Source organism: Euprymna scolopes, chromosome 31 (genome assembly GCF_053919585.1).
Source record: "Euprymna scolopes isolate OS-2025 chromosome 31, ASM5391958v1, whole genome shotgun sequence".
NCBI classification, from domain to species: Eukaryota; Metazoa; Mollusca; class Cephalopoda; order Sepiida; family Sepiolidae; genus Euprymna; species Euprymna scolopes.
The window spans coordinates 55,229,275-55,257,189 of record NC_136512.1 but is presented as its reverse complement, the minus strand read 5'-3'; the positions used below and the strand labels follow the sequence as shown (position 1 = coordinate 55,257,189).

The 27,915-nt window shown below is 32.4% G+C and overlaps 1 long non-coding RNA gene across 1 annotated transcript; it reads left to right on the top strand.

The window, feature by feature from the left end:
- LOC145255526 (uncharacterized) lies at window positions 1–22,650 on the top strand. Its single transcript, XR_013863858.1, has 3 exons — window positions 1–78; window positions 11,076–11,165; window positions 22,577–22,650. It is a non-coding gene; the product is annotated as an uncharacterized LOC145255526 (long non-coding RNA).
- The last annotated feature ends 5,265 nt before the right edge of the window (window positions 22,651–27,915 follow it).

The following is a 27,915-nucleotide window of genomic DNA, read 5'->3' as shown; positions in this document are numbered from 1 at the left end:
CGCCGTTCCAAAACTTCACAGCTTAACTCGATTATTCTGTCAGTGTTTACTAAAAAGTAACAAAATTATCTATTAAAAGTAAGTTGTTAAATTATTTTTTATAACCTTTTTCTTGTTTTACGTTTAATTTTAAAGTTTATTAAGCTTTTTTTTTTTTCCAATTTTAGATACTTTAAAAACTCAACTTATTTCGTTAACGTTTGCTTTTAATTTTAGTAGTAATGAAGTGGTCAAGTTCTTTATTGAAAAAAAAGCAAAAACGAATACTTGTTTATTGTATTTAATAATGTAATTCATGTTTATTTGTATTTAATAATTTAACTGGGGTTGTTTTACTATACATGGAGACACGAAAAAGTTGAAAAAAAAATATAACAAATAAATGTTATCAAAAGTTACATTTCTATCTAAATGGATGGGGAATATCCAACTTCCTAAAAAAGGGGAACTCTGGACCGGAAGAAAAAATTAAATTGCCTCAGTCTAGAAGGATTTCTACTTCATTGATGCTGTACCTCTCATTATTTATTTAGGTTTAAAAAAAAGACAAAAACGGCTTTAAAATATCTGTAGAAGTAAAAATATATGGGTTTACACAGATTTGAAAAAGTTGTCAAAAAAAAAATATATATAAAAAATGTCATCAAATGCAAGATAAGTTACTTTTCTACCTAACTGGATACTTTTATAGTGTTTTTATTTAATGTAAAATGTTTAATCGGTTCGAAAAAACACCCTAGTAATGTTGAAGGTTGTCAGCGAACAAGAAAAGATGGCCTCGATGTCTTTGTTTTATTTCTTATTTTGAAGTGAATATCGAGTCTTTTTCGAACCGAATAAACATTTTACATTAAATAAAAACATAAAAAACCTTACCCAGTTATGTAGAAAAATGACTTATCTTGCCTTTGATAACATTTATTTGTTATATTTTTGTTATTTGACAACATTTTCGAATCAATGTGTATAATAAAATCCTGGCTTAAGGTAGTTACCTGTCTAGCCGCACTGATGAGCTGCGAAACAGTGCTGTATGTGAATGACTATAGTCTTATTTGTAGTATCCGAATTTTACTGGGTTTTTATAATTCAGTACCCGTTCATATACCAATAAATTTTAAGCCAAAAAAGAGATGACATACACTGTAGGCTACAAAATTATCATATTTATCATATTCCATAATTGAGCATTCATATATATATATATATATATATATATATATATATATATATATATATATATATATATATATATATATTTGGAGAGGCACCAAACTGGTAAAAGGGAAAATTATTTCCAAGTAGCATTCATGGAGGGAAAATACTCTTCCGTATAAATAATTTAAATCGTTCCAAAGTATCGAAAACTTAAATAAACAAATAACAGGTGTAGTGAACTTAACAAAGTATTTTATTGTCGTTTTTGCTCTTCCGTAGATGCCAAAAAAGTCACGTAACATTTTATTTTTGTGTTATGTTTTCTACCCCCACTGAAAAAAAACCCAGATTTTACTTGATTATTTCTAACGATAATGATGAATTTTTTTTACATTTCGATAACTTAATCTAAACTATTTGAATGTAAAATAAATTCCTATTAAATTACAGTAGTAAATACTAGTTAAAAAAATCGTTCGCCGTGGCTCGCATCAAGCACATCAATTGATAAGGTTACCAGATCATGTATGTGCACATTTTGGAAAAGTTCACATAAAAATGGTAGTCCCTAAGCTTCAATTATATATAAAATTTATTAACGCAAAGACATTATGGGTGAACCAAGTTAAATTGTTTTTGACTAATTTACCAACTGTATTTCCAGTAAAATAATTTAATGGGATTTCTTAATATGAAAGACACTTTTAGATTATTGCTCTTTGCATTGGTAATTTAGTTTGTTGATATCTTCCGAAATTAAGACAAAATTAATTCAAGGTGACAACGTTAAAAAAAAAAAATGATATACAATGTACGTGTTGGTCTTGTTGAAACAATACGAACGAAATCCTTTCTGCTCAAACCTGCATATAAAAAAAGAAAAAAATTAAACAAAAATAAAAAAGATGATAAAAGAACCATGAAAAATATTTTTGGGAAAATCAAAACATTCCTTTATGCGTAACGCCAATAAGATAAAACAATGGACAGAAAAGGGACATTTTCATAAGATGTTTTAAAATGAATGAACTATAAAATTCTGATAAATTATATCAATGGTTTTAAGCAATTGTTTGATAAAATAATTGCTTAATTAATTTAGAGATAATGTTAATACTAGTTCATCGCTTGAGAAGATGATCGTGATGATGCAGTTGCTTTGTAAGTCCGGAGATAGCTCGTCAGTACGATCCGAGCACTCTGTCGTTTCAAATAGCAAATTTGCTCTCGCGTTCCTCAACGCGTGAAATACAGCAATGACTCCCTCTTGTGGCTTGCAGTATACCAGGAACATCTGTTTTCGGCGAGGTTTTCTCACGAATCGCTATATAAACCAAATAGTCCAAGGAGACCTCCAAGCTGTTTTTGAACCGTTTATGTTACGGTTCTTTTGCCTTTGGCTAGCTCATAATAAAGGAGTTGTTTTGGGAGTCTTTAATTTGAATCTTCCTAAAAGATCTGCCTAACGAATTTAATACATTATATATATATATATATATATATATATATATATATATATATATATATATATATATATTTGATTGTTTTTGTTTTACGGCATATCAACCCTTTTCGGGTTATTTAATGCCGAATCCAGTGATTTTGAAGAAAAACTTTTTAATAGAATATATTTGTTGTTTTCAAGTCGGTTTCTATTTAACCCATAGTTGGGACCCTAACGGGTACTACCATTCCGGTTCATAGTGGACCTGGGAACAACGGTAATTAAAGGATGGCTCCACACTCCCCAAAGCCCGCAAGCTGGGGCCTCACTATTGTTATATTGTTATAGTTTAAGGTCATATCCAGGACTATATATATATATATATATATATATATATATATATATATATATATATATATATATATATATATATATATGAAAACTATTCATGTGTGCAAAAAACGTTTTCGCGTAAAGAGTTCATGAAATGTTGAAAAAGAAATGAAAAAAGTAAATTAAAAATTAAAGACTAAAAATCCAAATGAAAAGATATGGAGTGTTAAGAGTCAATGTTCTCATACGAAAAAGACAGATTTATATTGTTGACAAATAGATCCAAATTAAAAATCCAAAATGTGTGTAATCCAATACTGTAGAAAGATCACGTTTGCAGACAGCCGAGGAAAAAAGATTATTTCGAATCGTAAAAGTAGCGTCACCGGCGTAATACATGCTTCTATGGCTACTTGTGACTAGTTTTCATATAATGCAGTTCTAATTTATGTCAATACCAGCAAATTCATAACCTCGTTATAATATTCGTTTGCTCATATCTTTCTTCTTCTTTCTATATATATATATATATATATATATATATATATATATATATATATATATATATGTAAGTGAACGTGTCTGTCTGTGTATGTGTGTATGTGTCTGTGTACATTTCCCTACGCAATTACTCTGACAATTTTAAGTCTACAGACTCGAAATTTGATATACAGGGTACTGAGATTTGGGAAAATCTTTAGGATCGGTTTTCAAACCAGAAATTTGGCTGTTAAGGGGACAAAACTCAACGATTTGACCTTTAGAACTCTACCAAACTCCTCCGACAATTTTGGGTTTAAACACTTTAAATTTTAGATACAGGTTCCTTGGACATGGATCTAACTTAATACCTCGATGTGAGCCAAAACAATAAATTTAAAGGGGTCATAATAGGGGTCGAATTAAAAAAAAATTGACTTAAAATACTTTTCAGTGTTTAAGCTTAACCATATTACTTTTCATGCTCGCATTTTTCTATTGTAATACTATATATGTATACAATGTATAGATATAAACACAATATATATATATATATATATATATATATATATATATATATATATATATATATATATATATTAGTGTTGGGACAGTTAAACGGAATTTGAAGTCGGAAAAATCGGACTTTTTGCCTATTTTCCGATGCTAAAAACGATTCGTTTAATTATCTTTTATTTGATTTTGTTTGAAACGAAATCTTCCACTGTTAGTAGTAATAATAAAATAATAAATGTTTATTGATTTTAAATTACCAGTAAAACTAAAATCTCTAGACGATCTCCAACGAGCTAGTTTCTTGTACCAACTTTATAGTTACATATTTAAACATTTATAAAGAATCGGAATCGGTAATTGTATCGGAATTGGGAATTAACTACGAAATCGGGAAAAATATTGGAATCGTCCCATCACTAACACACACACACGCATACGCATACGCACACACACACACACACACACACACACACACACACACACACACACACACACACACACACACACACACACACACACACACACACACACACACATATATATAAATTTTGGTTAAATTTGGTAGTTTGCAATCGCTAATAATCTGCTCAAAAAATTGAAAAAAAGAACGAAATTACAACAAATGACACTCTTACAGACTTTGCCCCGAATCCTCAGGATTTTCCATCAATTATGGCTCGGGATAGACCGGCAATCACTAGATTAAGCTGAGCATTGTTCAAACGTTGAAACGCTTAATCGACATTCTTCTTGCTGCTTTTTTTTTTTTGCATAAAAATGTAATTTTTAAATTATTTTTGGAATCACCGGAGGATTTTTTTTGTTTATTTTTTAACGTCTATTGATAAAAAATAATTTTTTAATTTTGTTAAAAAAACTTTTCTGTACATTCACCACACAATTTACGAAAATTTATGAAAAGAAGCATTCATCTTTTCTCATTAAAAAACAACTTCTATTTACAAAAATAAAAACTTTCACTGCCAATTTTCTTAAAAAAATGTAAGTTTGCTTGAAAGAAATGTACTTACACCTAACAATTTACTAGAAAAAAACATTAGCTTTTATTGATAAAATAGCATCACAAATAAAAAAATGAAACAAAATAAAAATAAATAAACAATACAAAGTGCAAATTTTCTTTAGAGAAAAAAAAAATATATATGTATATATACATATATATATATGAAATAAAATGGAGGTGGAAGGACCTGGATACTCAACGTTTCGCCCGATTTATGCGGGCTTCTTCAAGAGGGATGGTCATTGACACACACATATATATATATATATATACATATATATATACATGCATACATATATATATACATATATATATACATACATACATATATATATACATACATATATATACATACATATATATATACATATATATATATACATATATATATACATATATATATACATATATATATATATATATATATATATATATATATATATATATATATATATATATATATTCAGTAAATTTACAGTAGGTTTTTGCTATTTTTTATTAATGGTATTACTATTTTTTCCCGGTTTGTTTTTTTTTAAATTCGTCTGCGTCTGTTACTTTGCTCGATTTAATCCGGTGACTGCCGATCGAGCTCAACCATAATTGGTGGAAAATCCCGAGTATCCGGGTCGAATTCTGCAAGAATACCAAAAAACATATGCGAGATGTTCATTGTACAGGTCGGCCGATAAAAAGGGTGTTTCTTCGTTATTGTAGCAAAATCCGCCAGCTTAAAAGTTGATTTTTAATTAAAAAAACAAGACAATAATAACTACTTACATTTTTATCAATTTCAACAATAAGCAATGTTATTCACCTAATTGTCATGTCAAAATTAATCAAGTCTTCCATGATTCAACGAAAAAAATGGTTTCGGTTATATTTGTTTTGTCACATGACATGTTACGTAAACACAAGGGAAATATCTAAACATTCTAATTTCTTCGAAAACTAGTTTTTTAATAATAAATTTCTACCTGATCGTTTTTTATAAGTTTTGGATATTTTCATTATTGCGACATTGCAATTCAGTAGATACTGTTAGTTTTACTTGAAAATCAATATTTCGATTTCCGAATTTCGCTACAATAACGAAGAAGCACTAAAATGTTTACAAATATTCCCATCAATTATATTTGAAAGCAATATTTTTCTCCAAAAAATGTGCGAAAATAAGGATATTTATTTGAATAAAAAACAACAGTTTGCCAAACTATTTCTCTTTTTCTTAAATTATCCTACATTTTTACATTCTTTTCTCCTTTATTTTCTAGATTCTGAATTATCATCGGTTTCCCACTTTGTTGTTTTATTCTTTAAACAGTTTTCTTATCAATATTTCAATCGATTTATTTTTAATAAAACACTAAACTTTTTGTTATACCGGCCTTCCTTGAACAGAGGAATTTACACCGATTAGCACTATAAATAGCGCTAGTAATTCCAACACCGATGAGAGAGATGCGACTGCACTTCCACTGCTAGCCGAGTGCTCAGCAGATATACACGCTTTCCTATCTCTGTACATTATTGTTAATACACTTGTTCCTTAACCGAACCTCAACTTGATTATTTTCACTGTTGTTCCACGACACAACAGATTGGCGACAAGGAATCGAAACGACCATCACTGCAAAAGTGATTGGAATAAAGATTCGTAAAATATTTACGGCAGAACACCTTCGTCATTTCAACAGATATTTTGATACGCAAGGATTTACAACGAATTAATTACTACAATAGTAATTTGGCGACGGGAAAAAACTTGCTACCAAAATCTACAGCGAAAAACGCGAATGTTTTCAATTATTTAATAATTGAACACACTTACCAAGTGTTTTAGAAAGGGAAAAAGGTTTCATTTTTTTTCTTCACCAGAAGCCATTTTTCATACGGTAAGAATTTTCTTCTGCAAAGTTAAATGTCCAAAACCAACTAGCAGATACTGGGTAAACTTATCGTTATTTCGATAACATCTGTGATTTTTTTTTTTTGGGGGGGGGAACACACTTGACTTTGCCAAGAGAAAAAGAGACAGACAGTGAAAAATAATTATTCGCGTACGTAATTTGTGCTTAGCAAAACACGTAAAGAATCAAGTCATTTTTTGCAAAAGGCAAAGAGGGTAAATAAATAAATAAAAGTTTCCCATACGAATTCGTCGGATATTTAAAGCGACGGATTTTATTTTTGCTACGTAAAAACGCGTGCAAATAAAAAAAAAATGTTAAACAAATGTTATTCGCTGGATTGTTTCTAGTAAGACTAGAAATATAGCGTTCAACAAATTAAGTTACAAAAGGACCATGTTGGAGGTGTGGAAATAAACATTGATACAATAAGTGTCCTTACAAATTCAAACAATGTGACAACTGCCACCAGAAAGGGATAAAGCATCGCATTGTAGAACAAAATCTGGTAGAAAGACATCCATTAAACTTAAGAAAATTGGACTTGAGAAACAGAATATCCGGAAATATGTACAGGTTAAAATGTTTAAAAAGAAAGTAAGGCTAAAGCTTGATAGTGGGTCTGACATTTCCATTATTAATGCACAGACATGGAAGAGGCTTGGTAGACCCACTATGATTAAATCACATAAAACGGCGAGAAACGTCAGTGGCGAAAAAATTACCTTCGAAGGAGAATTATTGACGAATATTGTTTTCCAGAATAGGGCCGAAAAAGCAAGAATTTTTGTCATGCGAAAATCAAACAACCTCTTTGGAACTGATTTGTTCGAAAAGCTTAGACAATGGGATCTGCCTTTAAGCTCATTTTGCCAAAAAGTTGAAGATTCGAATGTGGAGGCAGAAAAACTTAAGAGGGAGTTAAAAGTGAATTTCCCAGACGTATTTTCAGGCGGTTTGGGAAGTTGTAGAAAAGCGGTAGCAAAATTTGACGTAAAAGTAAATGAACAGCCAGTGTTCAGAAAGAAAAATGTTCCATACGCCGCTATAGAACAGATAGACGGTGAATTAGAAAATCTCGAAAACATGGGTGTCATCGGAAAAATTGATCTCAGTGAGTGGGCTGCACCAACGGTTTACATCATAAAGAAAAGTAAGGAGATTCGGATTTGCCCCGACTTCGCGACAGGCTTAAACAGGGCATTACAAGATCACCATTATCCTCTTCCGATCCCTGAAAAGATATTTGCAAAACTGAGTAGAGGGAAATATTTTACTAAAATCGACCTCAGTGACGCGTACTTACAAGTTCCAGTCGATGAGGAGTGTTCAAAGCTGCTATGTATTAATACCATAAGGGATTGTACAAGTTTAACAGACTTCCTTTTGAGGTCAAAGTCGCCTCTGCGATTTTTCAGCAAATTATGGACATTATGTTAAATGGGTTGGATTTCGCAGTAGGGTACCGGGACTATGTGTTAATGAAAAGCACTAGCAAAGAACAACACAAAGCTCATGTAAACCAAGTATTCAAAAGGATCCAGGATTATGGATTTAAAGTAAAACAGGAAAAATGTACATTTTCATGGCGAAAATAAAATACTTGGGGCAAATCATCGTTAAACATGGAAGAAGGCTGGATCCAGATAGATCGAGTGCAATAAAGAATATGCCTGCTCCAGAAAATATTGCGTCTTTACAAAGTTTCTTAGGTTTGGCAAATTACTACAATGTATTTGTGCCAAATATGCATAAAGCAAGGTCGCCGTTAAATGAACTGTTAAGGAAAGACCAAAAATGGGTCTGGACGCAAGAGTGCGAAGAAGCATTTCAGGAAATTAAAGAGACTTTAATGGTCTGACTTGTTTCTGGCACATTATAATCTCAAGCGTAAATATCAAGAATAAATAAGCCTTATGCGCTCTTTCGTTTATTGGCAAAACATAGATAAGGATATAGAAGGAAAAATCAGGGAGTGTAGAGGATTCGTATTAGCTATGAAAGCTCCACCGACTCAATTCGGATCGTTGGCAAAACCGGACCGACCTTGGTCTAGGATTCATTTAGATTTTGCAGGACCGTTAGATGGTTTCTACTATCTCATTGTCATAGACAGCCTATCTAAATGGCCGGAAGTATTAAAATGTAAGAATCCCACATGCGCGGTAACTATCAACTTCCTGTATAAACTATTCGCTAGGTTTGGTGTAGTAGACTGCATTGAACGAAATTTGCGTCTACCGAATTTTAACATTTTTGCGAGGATCATCTAATCGAGCGTATAACCATTATTCCATACCACCCAAGAAGTAATGGACAAGCAGAGAAATTCGTTGACACATTCAAGAGAGCTCTGAAAAAAGCTAGTGAGTCGCCGACGGATAAGTCAATCGAACAGTTTTTACAAGTCTACAGTCACTTCGAATGCAGACATCGAAATGTCGAAGACACCTGCTGAGGTTATGTTCGGACGCAATGTTAGATCGATTTTTCACAAGTTGTTACCAAACCAGGATAGGCCTAACCTAAAAAAAAAAAAACGATAAAAAAAAAACGACAAAAAACGTATAAAGTTGGCGAAAAAGTCTTCTACTAGATTCACAAAAATAATAAGACTTTCTGGGAGTGCTCAGTGCGTGCTCACATACATGTCTATCGTGTTTTCGCCTCTCTCAACCTCAGGAAGAACGGGCAGAGATCGTGCATTGAATGATTTAAACGGATATATCATTTTAATTTAAGATATTGCAATTTACAATTCGCTTTGCGTTTGCAGTAACAATTAACAAGGCTCAAGGACCATTTTTACATCTACACCCTGATTGCTTCTCACATGGACGAGTATATGTTGCGTGTTTTACAGTTGGCAAATTAGACAATTTCTACATCTGCACAGAAAAATGAACACCTCAAAATATTGTTTATTCACAAGTATTGAGAACATAAACATAAGAAACATACATTTTGTGTTTTTTTCTTTTTTGTGTTCCATTTAAACAAACCGAGATACAGCAACGCGTGGCCGGGTACAGATATATATTATATATATGTATATTCTTGAATTGAAATGCGTCACAAACAAAATACTATATGTATACTCTCTCTCTCTATCTATCTATCTATCTATATATATATATATATATATATATATATATACATATATATATATGGCAGTGTAATTTGGTTTCCTAGAAGTACATCCACTGACACAACATGTGGCTGCCAAAAAGTGTTCAATGAGTTAACAGAGCAGGTATATTTAAAACATAGAATTTTCGAGAGAAATTTTTGGCCTTGGCTTAGGTCTCGTTAAAACGGGTGATTACAGAAAGATGTATGCAAATATGTAGCCATTAATGTTTGTATAAATAAATTATATATATATGTATATATATACATGTAGTATATATATATATATATATATATAATTTATTTATACAAACATTAATGGCTACATATTTGCATACATGTTTCTGTAATCACCCGTTTAAGCAAAGGCCAAAAATTTCTTTCGAAAATTCTATATTTTAAATATACCTGTATAGTATAGAATATGTCTATATGTGTGTGTAGATATATGTGTAAAAGATAAAATTCAAGAAATAAAAATGAAACAAATCGAATTCAAATAAATAATGTAAGTATAAACAAGCAATAAAACTTACCAAATTAAGATAAAAATCACAATTATTTTTTTGTTCTCAAGACATGATGTCTTTGGAGAAATACACGTAACATTAAAATATTTGGAAATACTTAACGAAAACTTATATTTGACACAAATTCTCATGTAAAAATTATTTGTTAAAATTTAAAACATACATCATGAAATTTTCAATTTTCTCCGATGGAATAGAGCATTTTTTTTTTTTTTACAATTAATACGTATTTTAGTCACCTTATTTTTTTACAGTAAAAGTGTGTTAATACATAAACAAACAAAAAAATTAACGGATGTAAATATATTTCAGCAAAACAAATGAAGTTAAAATTGTTGTGCTCGAAGATAAGGTATTGCTTTTAACATACCGCATAGCAGTTTTTTCGTTCGCAAGATATGACGTTTTTTTCCGAAAAATACACGTCACTTTAAAATATTTGAAAATACTCAATGAAAAATTATCTTATTAACTGAAAAAAACTCTTAAGTAAAAATTATTTGCTTTTATAGTTTTAAAAACAAAAATTCAACTTTCTCTTCATATTTCAGAAATATGTGAAAATGTGTGGATTTAGCAGAGAAGCCACCAAATGAAAAACTGGACAAATTCAAATACATAACAAATAATTGTTACCAATGGTAAGATAAGTTACTCTTCTACCCACCTAGATAAGTTTTGTGTGTTTTAACATATTTTAACGCTTTTATTCGGTTCGAAAAGCACTAGTTTTGAGTTGGTAAGTTAAACCGACAACAAATGACCTACTGCGAGACTTTCGATTGTCTTAACTGTTGCCTACTAACCGCTACCCTATGGTCTAAACATGACTTCATAGTTAACCGGCCTTGTCTGTCGGTGGTGATGGCTCTCCAGACTTCTGACTATCAACAACTACTTTTTAAACGTATCAGAGAGAAAGGGTTTGATGGCTGAGAAATAATTTTCAGATATTCCATAACTAACAAGCTTGTGGAGCAAACACTATTAAAAACTTTTGATATATTAAGAGCTATAGCTTTAGGAATTAAGCCCCCCCCCGTCAATAGATTCACTGATTCTGTGTAATATTACAGCTGTTAAACTTGCATAACGAAATCTATATTGTTTGTCACTGAGTAGATTATTTTGAAAATCTGACAACTTCTTGATTCACCACAGATTTCAAAAACTCACGATGCACAGGAGACTGAATGGTCCGTATTGATACGCAGAAAACCTTTCTCCAGTATTTTTTACAAACGGATGTAACTTTTCAAGGCTATGGAGAACCATTTCCTTTAAGCAACGATTGAACAACAAATAGAAGTTTATTTCGGTTGCAGTTTCTTAATAATTATGATTGGAATGTCTTGCTGGTGTCGATGTTCTCGATAAGTTTGGTAACAACCCGGATGGATGTCACTCAAGATGTTTAGAGTCATAGGCGGAAATACAGAGTAGAATTTAATACAAAGTTTTTTTGTGTTCAAAACGCTTGGCTTAATCAGATGCAGAGGAGATGATTTCTGATCTATTAATTATGGTTGAAATGGAGGTCTTATGTCTGTTCAAAGCACTATTTGCTATTCATCAAAATTCGTGGCAATTTAACATCTGCTCGACTTCTCTAGATTTGATTGATTCATATATGACTCTTTCCCATTATGTTGAATACGATACACGACACATTAAAAAAATAGAATGTAGAAGAATTTCCGATATAAAAGATTTGAGGTTGTTCGAGTCAGCTATCACTGCAATAGACAGTGGCATGAGAGATCTTACTGAACTTTGTTTTGATCTTAATTGAGACAACTGAGTGATCAGAAGATCCGAGTGTGGACAAAAAATGGATAAACACTATTCAGGACAAATTGTCAGGAAAAGATCAAGGATAATTGTGAAATGTCCATCAGTATTGCTGATAAAATATAAGTATTTTTTAAATTTCATATAGTGTCGCCGTTAGGTCAAACCTAAAACTCGTACTATAATACACTTTCTTTGGCCTTTTGAATGGAAATATGTCGAAAGCAAGCTTTTGGAGATAAGTCCTCTAACCGGATATATCCTGAGACTACAGTTAGATAAGTATATTTCAATTTGAAATAAGGTGAGTCTGCCTTCGCGCCGGAAATCCAGAGAATTGGAAATGTCATAAACTCCCACAAAAGATTTTAAAGATCGATCCTCAATAATCGAATATATTCTGGAACTAGATTAACTAGAGTATATAGATAAGTATGTTTAATTTTGAACAAAGTTGTTATAATATTGTGGAGGGGGTTCGCGCTGGAGGTACATAGAATGGGAATATGTGACTCCGTTTAAGCATGACATATATATATATATATATATATATATATATATATATATATATATATATATATATATATATATATATATATATACAGCGGATGAATGATACAACTGCTGTTTTCCGCGGGTTTTGTTAGTACAGAATCAAAATAATACAAAACAAAATCACAAATTTGAGAAATGTAATTAGATTTCGTAAAAGAATAAAATCGTGACAGAATAATTGTTTCTAAAATTGAACTTTTATGTTTGTCTCGTCGTCGACGTTCGTAGCAATCATTAACATTAAGGCCTTTTTTATATGGCGGATATCAGCCTTGCTGAAGTTGTTTGATCACGCGATGACTAATCAGACAACAGGGTGTAGTAATTTCAACCGGGCCTTTTAAAGACTTCACTAAGAAACCTGAAAGGTTCGTAGAGCAATCAGAAAGCTTCCAGCAGACACACAGAAAGATGTAGTCATTCTTTCCTGCCATCCGTCGCGTGGACCGTATAAATACGGCTATATTCCTTTTGAAGATATGCTGCTTAAAAAAGAACTTTCAAAACCTGATACTTACTAACTTTAATTCCTTTCAATTCATTGTCGTATTTTCTGGCAACCTACACCAACCAGTGTATGCCAGATAAAGAAATTCATATAAATTGTTATTTATTTAAATGCTATGTTTTCCTTTCTTTAACGTTACAGATTATTATAGGAGATAGTCTAATAATTTGTGTGAAGATCAGCCCCTTATAGGTTAAGGTGATACTGATGTTGGGAGAACGTCATCTACAAATAGCCAGATCATCGTAGCATTTTGGCTAGGAGCAAAGTGTAGTATCTGGTCTGATTCTACACTGTCATTTGTCAGTGAGGAAGAAGTCCTTCTAGAATGATGCAATTTTTATTTTTATCCATGGGAGATGGATTTTCTCCACATTAAAAACCGACCCGGTGTTTAACTTTACCCTGATGGGGAAACAAGTAAATATGAACACTATTAGCTATTTAACGCAACCATGTCTTTTTAAAAATGTTCTTCTTCTTTGGAGAATTCGCCCCAGACAAGGTATGAAGCCACTTTAAGCGATACGAAAAGGAAGAAAGATGCTTCAGTTGCACAATAAGAAAACGGAAATAGGTAGAATCACTTCAAAACAAGGCAATCTTTTAATTTACAGATAAATTCAGAGGAAAACAAATCGAATCTAGAGCTGAAACATTAGCATGGCAAATTACGAACGCATTCATCTACGTCGAAAATAACCCAAACAACACACATCGATATGCAACAGGTCCTTGCGACTACGCCGACATTTAGCGAACGTTGATGAAGAAGCCTCTCAAGGAGCTACCCTTGAGTACGGTTTTTTTTGTACTATCACCTGAAAAAGGGCAGATCATAAAAGCACTATGACCTCGCCTTGTATCAAGGATACATAACTACCTTCGTTATGTGTCAGTTAGCAAACAAACTAAACCTGAAAAAAGATCCCACCACCAGCGTTCAATCCCATGGACTCCAAACAGGCTAGCCAAAAGATAAACTCTCCAATAGGGAAGGAAAGAGTTACACGGCTGACTGACAATAAAGCTTATGAAGAGAATGCCAGAAGCTGACACGATCCGCCATATAAACATCATATAATGCAAGCAGGAGAGGGAAATATTACCAGAGTAAAGATGAAACGGTGGCGGGAATAAAACAAAAGATATAAAATTAAAAAAAAATATATTAAAAAATTATATTTTAATAGATGTAGAAATCGTTTTATTCTTCAAATGTTCGGCTAATAATAATTTCTTTCCGTGCAAAAGGACGCCGTAATCTGCCACTAATTATGGAAACCTCTCATTCTTAACATTCCGCTCTGGCCCGAGGCATAAAACTATAGAGAATAAACAGAAAGCCTAAAACAACAAAAGCAAGAAAGAATAATTGCACTTATTTTTCTCAGAGAAAAAGCTAATTAAAAGAGGAGAATCGTTGAATATAAAACTAGGTGCCTGCAACTAGCGACGTAGGCTTACTTCGATAGTTTTTTGTGATGTCGTGACGTGTGCGTCAAACGAGGCACGCGTACACACAGCGATACAGCGCACACAGATACACATACTCACACACACACACACTTCTTTTCTACAAACGAATCAACAAAAAGAAATAACTATTACAGCGGAGAGAATTGTTCTGCCATAACCAAGAAAAAAAGTTACATTCTTATAATGAGATTTCCTACTTCAAAAACACGTGTTCAAACATGTAACGGAATTCTAGGCATCTATAAGCACACGACGACGCGCATTAGTTTGATGTTTGATTTCCCGTTCTCATTTCAATTCTTAATAAAATACGTTTGTAGATAAATTGCCACTTGAATCGAAATCATAAAAGTGAAGGCAAAAATGTGATATAGTATAGGATTTTACGAAGAAGCGAAAACAGGTACCGCGTTTAGTACTTGTCTACTAAGAATACTTTCAGGTATTTATGGATAAGCAATGGGTATATAAGTGGAACAATGAAAGTACATATTAATCAGAACAAGTTCTATATACAAAATAACGTTATTGTATATCTTTATTTGATTGTCATCACGTGTAAGGCAATAAATATAGAATAAAAATTTTCTTACTAAGTGTATGTAAGTGGTCCCAAAGTATTTGCTGTGGCGCATAGTAATTTCGACGTTCTAAACTTTTGCAGTCTAACCCGCATATTTTTATCCCGGGTCTCCCAAATCAACAGACATTAGACCATTTCTGTAATGACCTGGTCTCTGTTGATTTTGCTGTGGCCATTTTAGTTCTGTGCAGGTTTAAGAGGTCCACCCTCCCAGGCATTGCATTCTCTCTTTGAGGATGGGTTAGTTTATTGCTAATCGCCTTGTTAGATAATAACAGGGTTAAAAATTAAATTAATATCTATCTATCTATCTATCTATCTATCTATATCTATCTATCTATCCAGTGATATTGTTAAAATAGTTTATATTGGAAGTTTAGAAAATTAATTGGTCTGGAAGGTAACAATGAGTTCTAACTGAAGTTGTTTACATAAATTAGCTAAGTTTAAAATAAACAAAATGATCTTCAGAGGTCACACGTTAGGAGACGTGTGTTTCTGATGATGACTTAACGGAACTGACAGGTCAAGAGGTCAAGAAGAGTAGATTAGGGAGTTTGAGTTTGGTAACCAAAGTGAGCAGACGTGTTTCAAAGCTGGGAAGAGGGGCTGGAAGGAAAAAGCATGTAGAGACGCAATGCAGATTCCTTATGAAGACCACCGAGGCAGCTGAACTAAATTTATATTTTAAAAATATAAAATGTTGTTCTGTGGTTTTACAAAAGAGGAAAAAAAAGGAGTCTCAATCGGTTATGGTGTTCATCGTTGCATGTTTCATGACAGAGCCCAGCAATGAAGACATAACTTCTGGATAAAGAAACGGTATGAAGCATGTAATCTGATTCTTCTTCTCATAGCATATGATGCCTTTATGTAAATACGAACTGCAATATATCCTCATGGCTATAATATACAACATGACCCAGTTAATACGTCGATATCATCTTCGTCTCTATACAACAGCCTGATGCGCCCTGACTGGGAAATGCCAACGGAACTACCCAGACACCTTTTGCAGGTCAGTTCCCCTCCTCTGGGGCGCTGCCTTCTCAATCCCACTTTTCGATCCTGATGTCTAAGTTCTTGCAGTGGGAGAGAACTAGAGAAATCTGCATATCTGAAGGGAATGTGTCAGGATCGACAGCATAAATATGCGATATTTTACGAAAGTTTTATAAGTTTGTGTTAAATAGTTGTCCACGGGGAATATTTTCAAGCAGTTACGGATAATTAATTTTTGGAAAAATGATCATCTTTGGTTGTAGAAACTGCTATTCAGTCCTCATATAGATGCAAATAAAGTTAAAACACACAGAGGTTGAATTATCTACTAAATACAATCCTCGAGTTTTTTCGGTTTCTCCGAACAAAGGCTTTTTATTTCAGTACAAATTGAATGAGGATAATGCATCCTACAAGTAAACCCTGACACAATATTCAGAGTAACATGGTATTTACATAACTCAAATAAGATCCTCTCAACACAGCTATACATTGGCTCACACGACAAATGGTGCACCTTCTAATGACGTTATCTCAATTAACAGCAATTAGCTAAATACTGCACCTGTAACAAAGCGCGTATGCAAATGCATACAAAATGCGAAATGACGTCTCTGTAAGGAAAAAGACTATAAGAGAGAGAGAGAGAGAGAGAGAGAGAGAGAGAGAGAGAGAGAGAGAGAGAGAGAGAGAGAGACGCGGGTGACTTCATTGACGTAACGAGAAGTGGCGGGAGAATTAAGAAATAAATGTCGTTACAAAAAAAAGGAGTCCAGTTATTACTTGTCCTATGTTCCTTGCGACGTACTCTGCTACAACGTGTTGGGTCTACGTGTGTAACGTGTGTAACGTTACATACCAGAGCAGATTTTTTTTTGTCGTGAAGTCCATCTAAAATGAGAAAATACTACAACTCTAACATAATTAAGTAGTCAATTGGGGAAAGGAAAAATAGGGTTCTTCACTACTTTACTACCTCTACGTTTAAGAGGAGAGTGGAGATTCTTAATTGAACATTCTCTGGTATTTGTGCATCTCAAGTATTAGCCACAGAAAGCGCCCCTTTTTATTTACCAGAACTTACTGAAGTAAAATGTATATTAATTTCTAATTATCAAACACTTATTAATGAAAGTATCCGACAAAATGAGATTAGATCTACAATTCCTTTCTAAATGAATTACTCGAGCATAAAAAAGTTGAAAGTATATAAAATAGTTGAATTAATGGAAAGCAATTTAAAAAAAAAAGCAGAATACTTTTGTACCATCCGATAAAGATGTTTCGATTTTAAAGAAGTTGAAAGCGAATAAGAATTAAGTTTGGCGTTAGTTAGCTCGTAAGTCACGATAATTGTGTCTCTTGGAACAGTTGCTGCTTCAAAACGAGATATTTTCGCGAACCTTTCGCAAACATATCACGGCTTTCATGCTGGCGGACACGGAGATTGTCGCAACCCGTAGCGCGAAAATTGTCGCGTTGTTGAGTGGTAGATCTTTGGCGAATTCTATTCATTGAAGAATTGAGTTTCTCGATCAATAGCAACTGTGTGTCGTTTAAGTATCGATTTAAGATTATTGCGTTGCCAAAGTAAAACCAAAGTTCGTCGTCAATCTGAGTATGCGAAAGGAAAAGTAAAATTTAAACTAAAAAATGAGTTCTTCTTTATCATAAAGGTCAGAGTAAAAGATTAAAAAAAAAATTCTTTGGGGGAAAAAAGTAACACCGTGTTCTTTACAGCAGGAGATCGGATACATTTTTTCAGCGTTTTTAAGCGTGATTAAAAATACTTTTGCGTATTTGTTCGTAGGTAACAGTTATTTTCACCAGTTTAATCAATGTAAATAACGTGGTATTTCCTGTTTGTTTGGTTGATGGTTGTTTATAAAATCAGCCTAGAATATGGAGAAGAACCGTATGTATCCTGAAACTACACTACCCATCGTACTTGAATAAGTACATATCATTTTGATCAACAGGCTATAAGATGATCGTGGGATCTATTTTCGCGTTTGGCATACTAAAAAGTAAACACAATGTTTAACGTTGTTTTATTTATTATTTCCAAATTATGTGAATTTAATAAAAACCCTAACCCTAACCCTAACTTGAATAAACAGTTTCGAGCTTGGAAAAAAAGTGCACATGCGTACTCATCTATAACGCTGTATTTACTGTCTCTCTTTTTATTGCCAACAACTCCTCCTTGGATTTTGGAGAAAAACACCTATAATCGTATGCACTTTGAAACTTTATTACTCCGAGGACTTGGATAAATATATCTCATTTTGATCAGAGGAATTAAAATTCTATCGTAATATTTGCATTTTATTTATTTAAATATATTTTTAACTTGCAAATATAGAATGAAAAACAAAGAGTAGAAATGATAATATGGAATAGAAGTACACGCAGGTCTTCAGTAATTCACCAGAAATGGCGGACTATTAATTTACATTTACCAAAAATATTCCAATTATTATCCTTTTACTTACACACCAATAAAAATTGAATATATCTTCGGCTTCAATCACCCAAATAAAATATTATGACATGTTATGAATGGGTTTCTAAATAATACAGTTATTATTTCAGCACAGTTCGTAAACTGCAGAAGTACATATACTATATTGCATATTAAAGCTTTTAATCAACGTTTGTTTTCATATTTAATCACATAAAATAATTCTAATCACTTTTGTCAGCTTTTTTGCACACTTTTCTTCCATTGCTATTTCTTTCGACCCAAATCAGGTAGAATAATATGGTAGGGCGGAGTAGGGATCTGCATTTTTTAATAGAGAATACAACAATATATATATATATATATATATATATATATATATATATATATATATATATATATATATATATATATATATATATATATAAGCATGGGTGGCCGGCGTTGCCCAGGTGTTTGGAGGTGTGTGTTGAAAAAAAAAAGAAAAAAAAAAAGGGTGGTACCGCGAAAGAGGAAAATAACGGGGGAAAAACGTGACGTCTTTGCTGTTACGACCACAGTCAAACCGGAAGTGACATAGGTTTAAATTAAGGCTAGACAAGCGAAAAGAGGGGATGACTTTCGAAAATATCGGCGAAAAAAGCGACCCCTCCCTGTAGAAAAGTGCCCAGTTGAGGGTGAAGTAATTAATGTTTTTAGCCAAATTTTCGGTCTGAAGGGTCGAGCTCCAAAACGATACTGATCTTGTTAAAATCCGTCGCCTCTGTCGAAAGTTTTAGGCAGACATGCAAACATACATACATTTATATATTTGTAGCTCAAATTTTCGATCCAAACCGATTAAAAAGCCTGCCATATCTCTGAATACCCTTTATGTAAAATTTCGAATGTTTAGACCAGAAATTGCCTGAGTAATTTGGTAGAGACCGCAGAGCTAATTTTTTTAAAAACTTTGACCCCAATTATAACCTCTTAAATTTATTGTTTTCGGCTCAAATCACGTTATTAAGTTAGATCCATGTCCGAGGAACCTATATCTAAAATTTACATGATTTAGACCCCAAATTGGCAGAGGAGTTTGGTAGAGTTCTCAAAGGTCAAATCGTTGAATTTTGACCCATTAAAAGCCAAATTTCTGGCCAAAAATAGATTACAAAGATTTTCCCAAATCTCCATACCCTGTATATCAAATTTCGAGTCTGTAGACTAAAAATTGACAGAGTTATTGTGTAGGGAAATGTACACAGACAGACAGACAGACAGACAGACACATTCACTTATATCTATCTATCTATCTATCTATCTATCTATCTATAAAAGTGAACGTGTTTGTGTGTCTGTGTGTCTGTGTACATTTCCCTACGCAATAACTCTGTTAATTTTTAGTCTACAGACTCGAAATTTGATATACAGGGTACTGAGATTTGGGAAAATCTATGTGATCGGTTTTCAGCCAGAAATTTCGCGATTAAGGACGATTTGATCTTTGAGAACTCTACTCAACTCCTCCGACAATTTTGCGTCTACACACTTGAAATTTTAGATATAGGTTCCTTGGACATCGATCTAACTTAATAACTCAATTTGAGCCCAAAACAATAAATGTTAAGGGGTCATAATAGGGGTCGAAGTTTAAAAAATTGGCCGCTTTTTTTTTGCTCAACATACACCTCCAAACACCTGGGCAACGCCGAGCACTCATGCTATATCTATAAAAGTGAAAATGTCTTTCTGTTTTTTCTCTATGGTAGTTAAGGAAAACTATTATAGAGAAGGACATTACTTTACATATTCACACTTTTTAATATATACATATTCACATCATCTTATGAACAGTACATAATGCCCGAGCAAAGCTGGGCGGAACTGCTAGTATATCTATAAATGTGAATGTGTCTCTGTGGGGTCTGTGTGTGTGTGTTTCTGTGTAATTGTGTACATTTCCATACGCAATATCTCTGTCAATTTTAAGTCTACAGACTCGAAATTTGATATACAGGGTACTGAGATTTGGGAAAATCTTTGTGATCGGTTTTCGGCCAGAAATTTGGCTGCTAAGAGGTCAAAGTTCAACGATTTAACCTTTGAGAACTCTACCAAACTCCTCCGACAATTTTGGGTCTAAACACTTGGAATTTTAGATATACGCTCTTTGGACATGGATATAACTTAATAACTCAATTTGAGCCCAAAACAATAAATGTTAAGGGGTCATAATAGGGATCAAAGTTGAAAAAATTGACCGCTTTTTATCTTTGCTCAACATACACCTCCAAATACCCGGGCAACGCCGGGCACCCATGCTAGTATATATATAAAAGTGAACGTGTCTGTGTGTGTGTCTGTGTGTCTGTGTGAAACATCATTAGCTAAAGTACTTGGATAAGTATATTTCATTTTGATCAAAGAAGGGTACATAAAAAAAGGTCTGTGTTCGCGTTTGACCTTCATGAAATGGAAATATTTTATTGATGACGTCACAATTATTGTAAAAAAAAAGAAGAAAACTATTAATAAGGGACTCAGGGCTTGGAACGAAAGTGGACAGGGGGTTAATGGACTACAAGAAAACGAGAAAATTCCGAAAGTGCATCGAAAATAGAAATTTATGTCAATTAATGCTAGTTTCCTTTCACCCCCTCCCCCATCAATTCTACAACCGTCTTTCGATTTTTTTTACTAATACATCACTACTTATCAACGCTACAAAACCACTCGTGGATAAGAGTTAATGTGATGAACTGAGCGACAGTGGAATGATGATGAATACTATGAAATACTATCATAGAAAAGATTGGAAATTTCCCCATATCATCTGACCTAGAGAACAGCGATTCTTCCCCCTTTTTCAGAAACAGCGTTCATAGAATACCGAAAGTAAAGCCTCTATATTTACCTCGCCTCCACAATTGAATATTATAAAATGTAAAAATTCAAAATAAAAATGGAAATGTGACGCTATAAGTTAGAAACAAAATCACATATGGTGTTTCTTGCTCAATCCTGGACAACGCTGGATCTTAATGTTTGTGCTGACAATTAAAAATCATATATATATAATTTCATGGTTGATATTTGTAGTTTGTTATAATGTATATTTAATTATTAATGATGGACTATATTTCATCATTTTCAGTTAGGAATTTGGTTATTATTTTCAAATTTTGTTTTGTTTGTTTTTATTTATTTATTTATTTTTTTAAAAACGACATACCTTTTGAATGATTATAAAGAAGGAGTTTTGCAGGTTTGAAGCTATGAAATAAAGTCTCTCATTGAAAACTAAATATTATTATAATAAATTACCAATATCCACTTTCAACATATTCTTTTAATGATTATTAGTATGTAATGACGGCGTTGTATGAAGTTAAACAAAAAACCCTATGCCTTTTGTTCCCAGTTCATAAGAGATTAGTATCTTTATGACTTATGCTGTAGAACTACGAGGACTGCAAATTACCTCGATGACGGTTTCTCGTGCAGAAAGTTATTATTTGTGTAGATAACACGTAGCAGAAAATTTCGTACCATTTCGCCTTTCTCATTATTATGAAAACTAAAATAAAATAAATAAACATACCATTGAAGTTCAGTAAATCTTTCACGTATTTTAATATTCTTCTCAACATACATTGTACATCATAATATCCCTAGTTTTTTTTCACAGGGAACGGAAGTGCTGTCACGAAATCGATCCTTCCCGACTCAGAAAGAAAGAGAAAGATCTGATCAGCTTATTTGGTAAGTATCATTGGTTACCCCTTCTCTGTGACGTAATACATCGCCAAGTAGTGTAAATCGGAACGGCAGAAATTTCTACTTTCTTACATAATTTTAATTTCGTGTCAAAATTTCCGATTTTAAGCTTACTTTTACAACCTGCATCTAAATACTGCTACAATGAAAACTGTATATTAACAATGAAAGACTTATTTGCGTTGATTTTTTTTAATTGAATGTTTCCATTTCTATTGCAACCCATAAACGTAAGAATTAGAATAATCCAAAACAATTTTTAAAAAATGTTGAGTTTATCTAGAACAATAGGAAACACCAGAGTTGCTCGAGATTGAATGTAAACCACTACTATGTACCTTTTCGCTATATTAAAAACATTTTTTTACATAGGAGTTACCACCTACCAAGGCCCAGAGGCCACTCGAGGATAAGGGTTAAAGAGTTTATTTAATAGAAACTCCTTGCGTACAATTCTTTCAGCCTCCAGTAGTCAAATTACACACACACACACACACACACACACACACATATACATATGTACAGAGAAAGAAAGAAAGAATGAAAGAGAGAGATTAAGCAAAATTGGTTTTAATTAAATGGACATGGTAATTCGATGGACACTCACCGTTTAAGTAGATGCTAAAATAAAATCAAATAAAAGCTGCGAATAATTATGAAGAGCAAAGTATTTACTATCATGAAATCATCCATTAAATTAGGTGGAAGATATTTGCTCGTTCGTGTAATTAGCAGTGGAGTAGTGATTACACTTGAGCTGTTAATTCGTTTTTTATCATCCCCAATGAGAAGCGTATTCTTAAAATTAGAGAGTGGAAAAAAAGGTTATTTCAGTGAGAAGAATCATTTAAGAACAATGAATAAAGGGAGATAAGTTATTTTCCGTGAGAAGTGAATTGCTCTTATTAAAGGCGGGAAGAGTTTATTATCATATTTATATATAACTAGCAAAAGTACCCATCGTTGACAGGGTTCAAAAACAGCCGACAGAAAATTGACTCTGATTTATGAAAGTATGATAGGTTATGAAAAGGAAGGGTTGTAATGAGATAGCTTCGAATTTGGGGGTATCAAAACCAAAGCAAAATATGATGAAAGTAAAAATAAAATAGATAAACCCCATAATTTATTATACCATACCTGTTCATACTGAAACACTTATCACAATATTATGTGGATCTATATAATAAAACCTTGTTAAACTTTGTGACATATTTCCATTCTATAGAGGTCAGGCGCGAACGAACACCCCATAATTTTATTATACCACATTTCTTCAAACTGAAACATAATTATCAAAGTATACTTACGCAGATAGATATGAAAAGTCTTTATTAAAGTTTGTGCATATTTCCATTCTATGGAGGTCAGGCGCGAACGCAGACCCCACAATTTTATTATACCATCCCTATTTAAGTTAAAACATACTTATCAAAGTATTATTATGTACATCTATATCAAAAACGCTTGTAAACGTTTTTTTTTTAATTTTTAAATTTTTTATTTCCATACTTTGTGGACCAGGTGCGAACGCATACCCCAAAATTTTAATGAACCGCTGTACTGCCAGATCAAACATACCTATTCTTGTGTCTCGATACATCTTCTATCATTATATGTGATCAGTTTTCTATAATAGTTAACCATATAGGAGCCTATTTGTGACCAGACACACACACATACACACAGATACATTCAGCTTTATAGTATAAAATAAGATTAAAGATAAGATTATAAACTCATTCCTACAATTGATAAGGTGTAAAGAAGTTATTACAAATGGAGTTATAATTCATATGATAGGTGAAGAGGTTATCATGTATAGAAAGCTCATGAATTAGGAGTGAGAAGTTATTGCATGTGATAAGTTTATTCATATTTTAGAAGATTAGGATTATACGAACTGTGAAGACGTTCATGAAATAAGTCAGGTTTAAAATTTGTTGGTGTGAGATTTTAAATCAAATAATTAAGGACTAAAAAGTTATTAGCAATGAGAAACTTATAGAATTAGGTTGAAATAATGTACTTCCTAATAGGAGCTGCGATTTATAAGGGAGAGAATGTAGTCTACATATGAGGTGATCATTAATATAATTACAAGCAGAGAAGCAAGAAACCTTTATACTTAAAGAATGGAAAAGTAATTTCCTGTCAGCAACCGATTCATATATTTATTGGGAGAGATAGTTATTACTCATAAAAAGGAAATTCATATTTTTCTGGGCCGTGAAGTTTAATCTTATAAACAAGGAACATAAATAAGTTATTAAATGTGAGATCATGATAAATACAATTAAAGAGTGATGGCATTTTTTACTTATAAGAAGTCAATTCTTACACTTGGGGAGGATTACTTATAACTAGGACTGTGACAACAGCATATTCTTTCATTGTTTTGGCTCTCGAGTGTGTATCTGTTGATATCTTATATGCTTTTATATAGAGTGATGTGGTTATCGGTTGATTAATCGTGTCTAATTGTGTCGGATATATACTCGATAGTCAAAACAATGGTAAGAATATGCTGTTGTCATAGCCCTACTGTGAAAACCTGAAGAATAATTAAGGTGCTAAAATGTTTTACATGTGATAAACTCATTTCTATCAATAACGGGAGAAAAGCAGAATTTATCCGTGGAAGAAATAGTTTAATAATCTTAAGAAGCTCATTTATGGCTAAAAAAAAACCCTTAAAAAAACTCGAGGAGAGCGTAAAAATAGATGGTCTTCACAGGAGAAACCCTTTCTAGCAAGATTTTCTGCTCTTAAATTCTGACGCTCTAAGAGATCGGACCACATACAAGTCACGACTTTCGAATATCCACTCGCTATGCGTATTAGTACATCCTATGATAGGTAGGACTGGTTCAGTTGCACACACGCACACATATATACACACACTTATGAAACAAAGAAATTACAGAAAAACATACACACATGCACGCACCCCACACACAATATGCTTCCCCTACATACATATACATTCATACATACACACACATATATTATTTCAGCATATATTTATATATTAAGAGGATAGCGTACGTGTTATTTATTTTGTGTGTTAAGCTTATATCCGAGTGACTGTCGTTTAATTATTATGGACTGTCATTTCTTGTAATAAATAATTTTACCAAGAATTCTTCATAACTTTTGCTTTCGGTTTCGATTATAGACGAAAGAACTCAAGTTATATAATATAATAATATATATTTTTTTTCTATATGTTTTTGTTTCGGTTTTGATTCAAGCTGATGCACCCAAGTCATATGAATATATATTTTTTTATTTTTGAAATCGCAACTTTATAATATATAAAAATCGATAGAACATTAACTCTATAATAATATATACGAAATCTGCAAGAATTAAAATATCATATTCAAGCATACTTTACGAGCGGGCTATGCCGGGCGTCCCTGCTAGGATAAATACTTTTACAGTTTTAACAAAAGAGCTACAATAATATCAGAGCGTCTCCATTTACGATGAACATATACAGAATGCCAAGATCAATAGATTACTCGTGAATGAGTCCTATGTGGAATTTCCACAGGTCCAGCTAGTATTCAATTAATGGTAAATAATAAAATAATTCAATTTGTAATTATCACAGGTAAATTGAGACAAGAAAAACGCGCACGAAAATTTGTTTTTATCATAATTACAATTATTATGCGAAGCACCTCTTCCAACTATTAGTAATAATTGTCATGGGGTTTATATATTTAATTTGCATTTTTATTTTTAACAAGATTTTAAAATCGAAATTATTAATATACATCAGTACGATCAGTACAGAGTGGCGATTGGCTGTCAAAATAACGCCTTCGTTAGGCATACAGTAAGTGTAAATTCTCCTGTACAAACGAAATTTGTTATAATCAAAAACCGCAATTCGCTATGATTTTAGCCTCAGGAGTCCTGTCTTATGACATGATTACAATGTACAAAACAATCTTTGAATTTCCGATATTTACGGATTTGGTTAAAACTAAAAGCAATATATATATATATATATATATATATATATATATATATATATATATATATATATATATATATATATATATATATACTAGCAGGGAGATCCGATGTTGCCCGGTATTGAATAATGATCAATGAATATTTCGCACTCCTATATGTTTATTGTAACCCGTGAAATCGCCCCGGAGGAAGCATCCCATGCCTTCATACAGTAACTTAGTTCAAAACGTATGTTATTCTACATTCACACTAGAGAACCAACTGTTTCTTTTATAAAATTATTTTATATAAACTTTTTTCCATGTCATGAAAAAAAGGAGTAAATAAATAAATAAAAACAAAACAAAAACACTTAAATTTTCAAGTTTTATAAAATTCCTTGCAGCTAATGAAACAAAAAAATTAAGAAATTTACGTGCAGACCACGTCATGCAAAAAAAAAACAAACAAAAAACAAAAACAAACAAAAAAAAACACGCTTACAACTTACCCACAGTAGAATTTTCAGGGCCCGTTGTTCTATCATTGTTGCCAAGCGACATGGAAAAAATGGCTTTACCGATGATAGATAAATTAAATTAACTGTTTTTATTATAAATTATCGGTAATTATCACAGGTATTCTGAGACAAAACTTAACTAAGATCACTCCCAGACTTATACACTAAAGTTCTGTAAATTTTTAAAGAAAATCTTTTCAGCCATTTCGGAGTCTATAAGGAACAAACTCACACATACAGACAAAGTTGCATTTATATAATTGTAGAGATATATACATACATGTATATATATATATACATATGGACATACACATATACACATGCATATATATACATATATATATATACATACCTACGCACACACATATATGTTTTTGTTTTTACATAAACAGTTAGGTATCGCTGCATATTCATGAGTATGTTTCAGTCAACTAATTATAACTAACTAGAGATTTGCTTTTACAAAAGCCCAATTAGGACTGAATTTTGGTAAAAGCAACATCACGTGATGATGTCTCTAGTTAGTTATAACTAGTTGACTGAAACATACTCAAGAATATGTAGCGATACCTTAATGTTTATGTAAAAACAAATAATAAGTATATTTTTGCTCTGCTTTAATATCGAACACTCCTATATAAATCCTGTTAAATTCATTGGATGAATTATGTTAACCTGGAATATATATATATATATATATATATATATATATATATATATATATATATATATAAATTCTAAAAATGAACTGATCTCTTTCT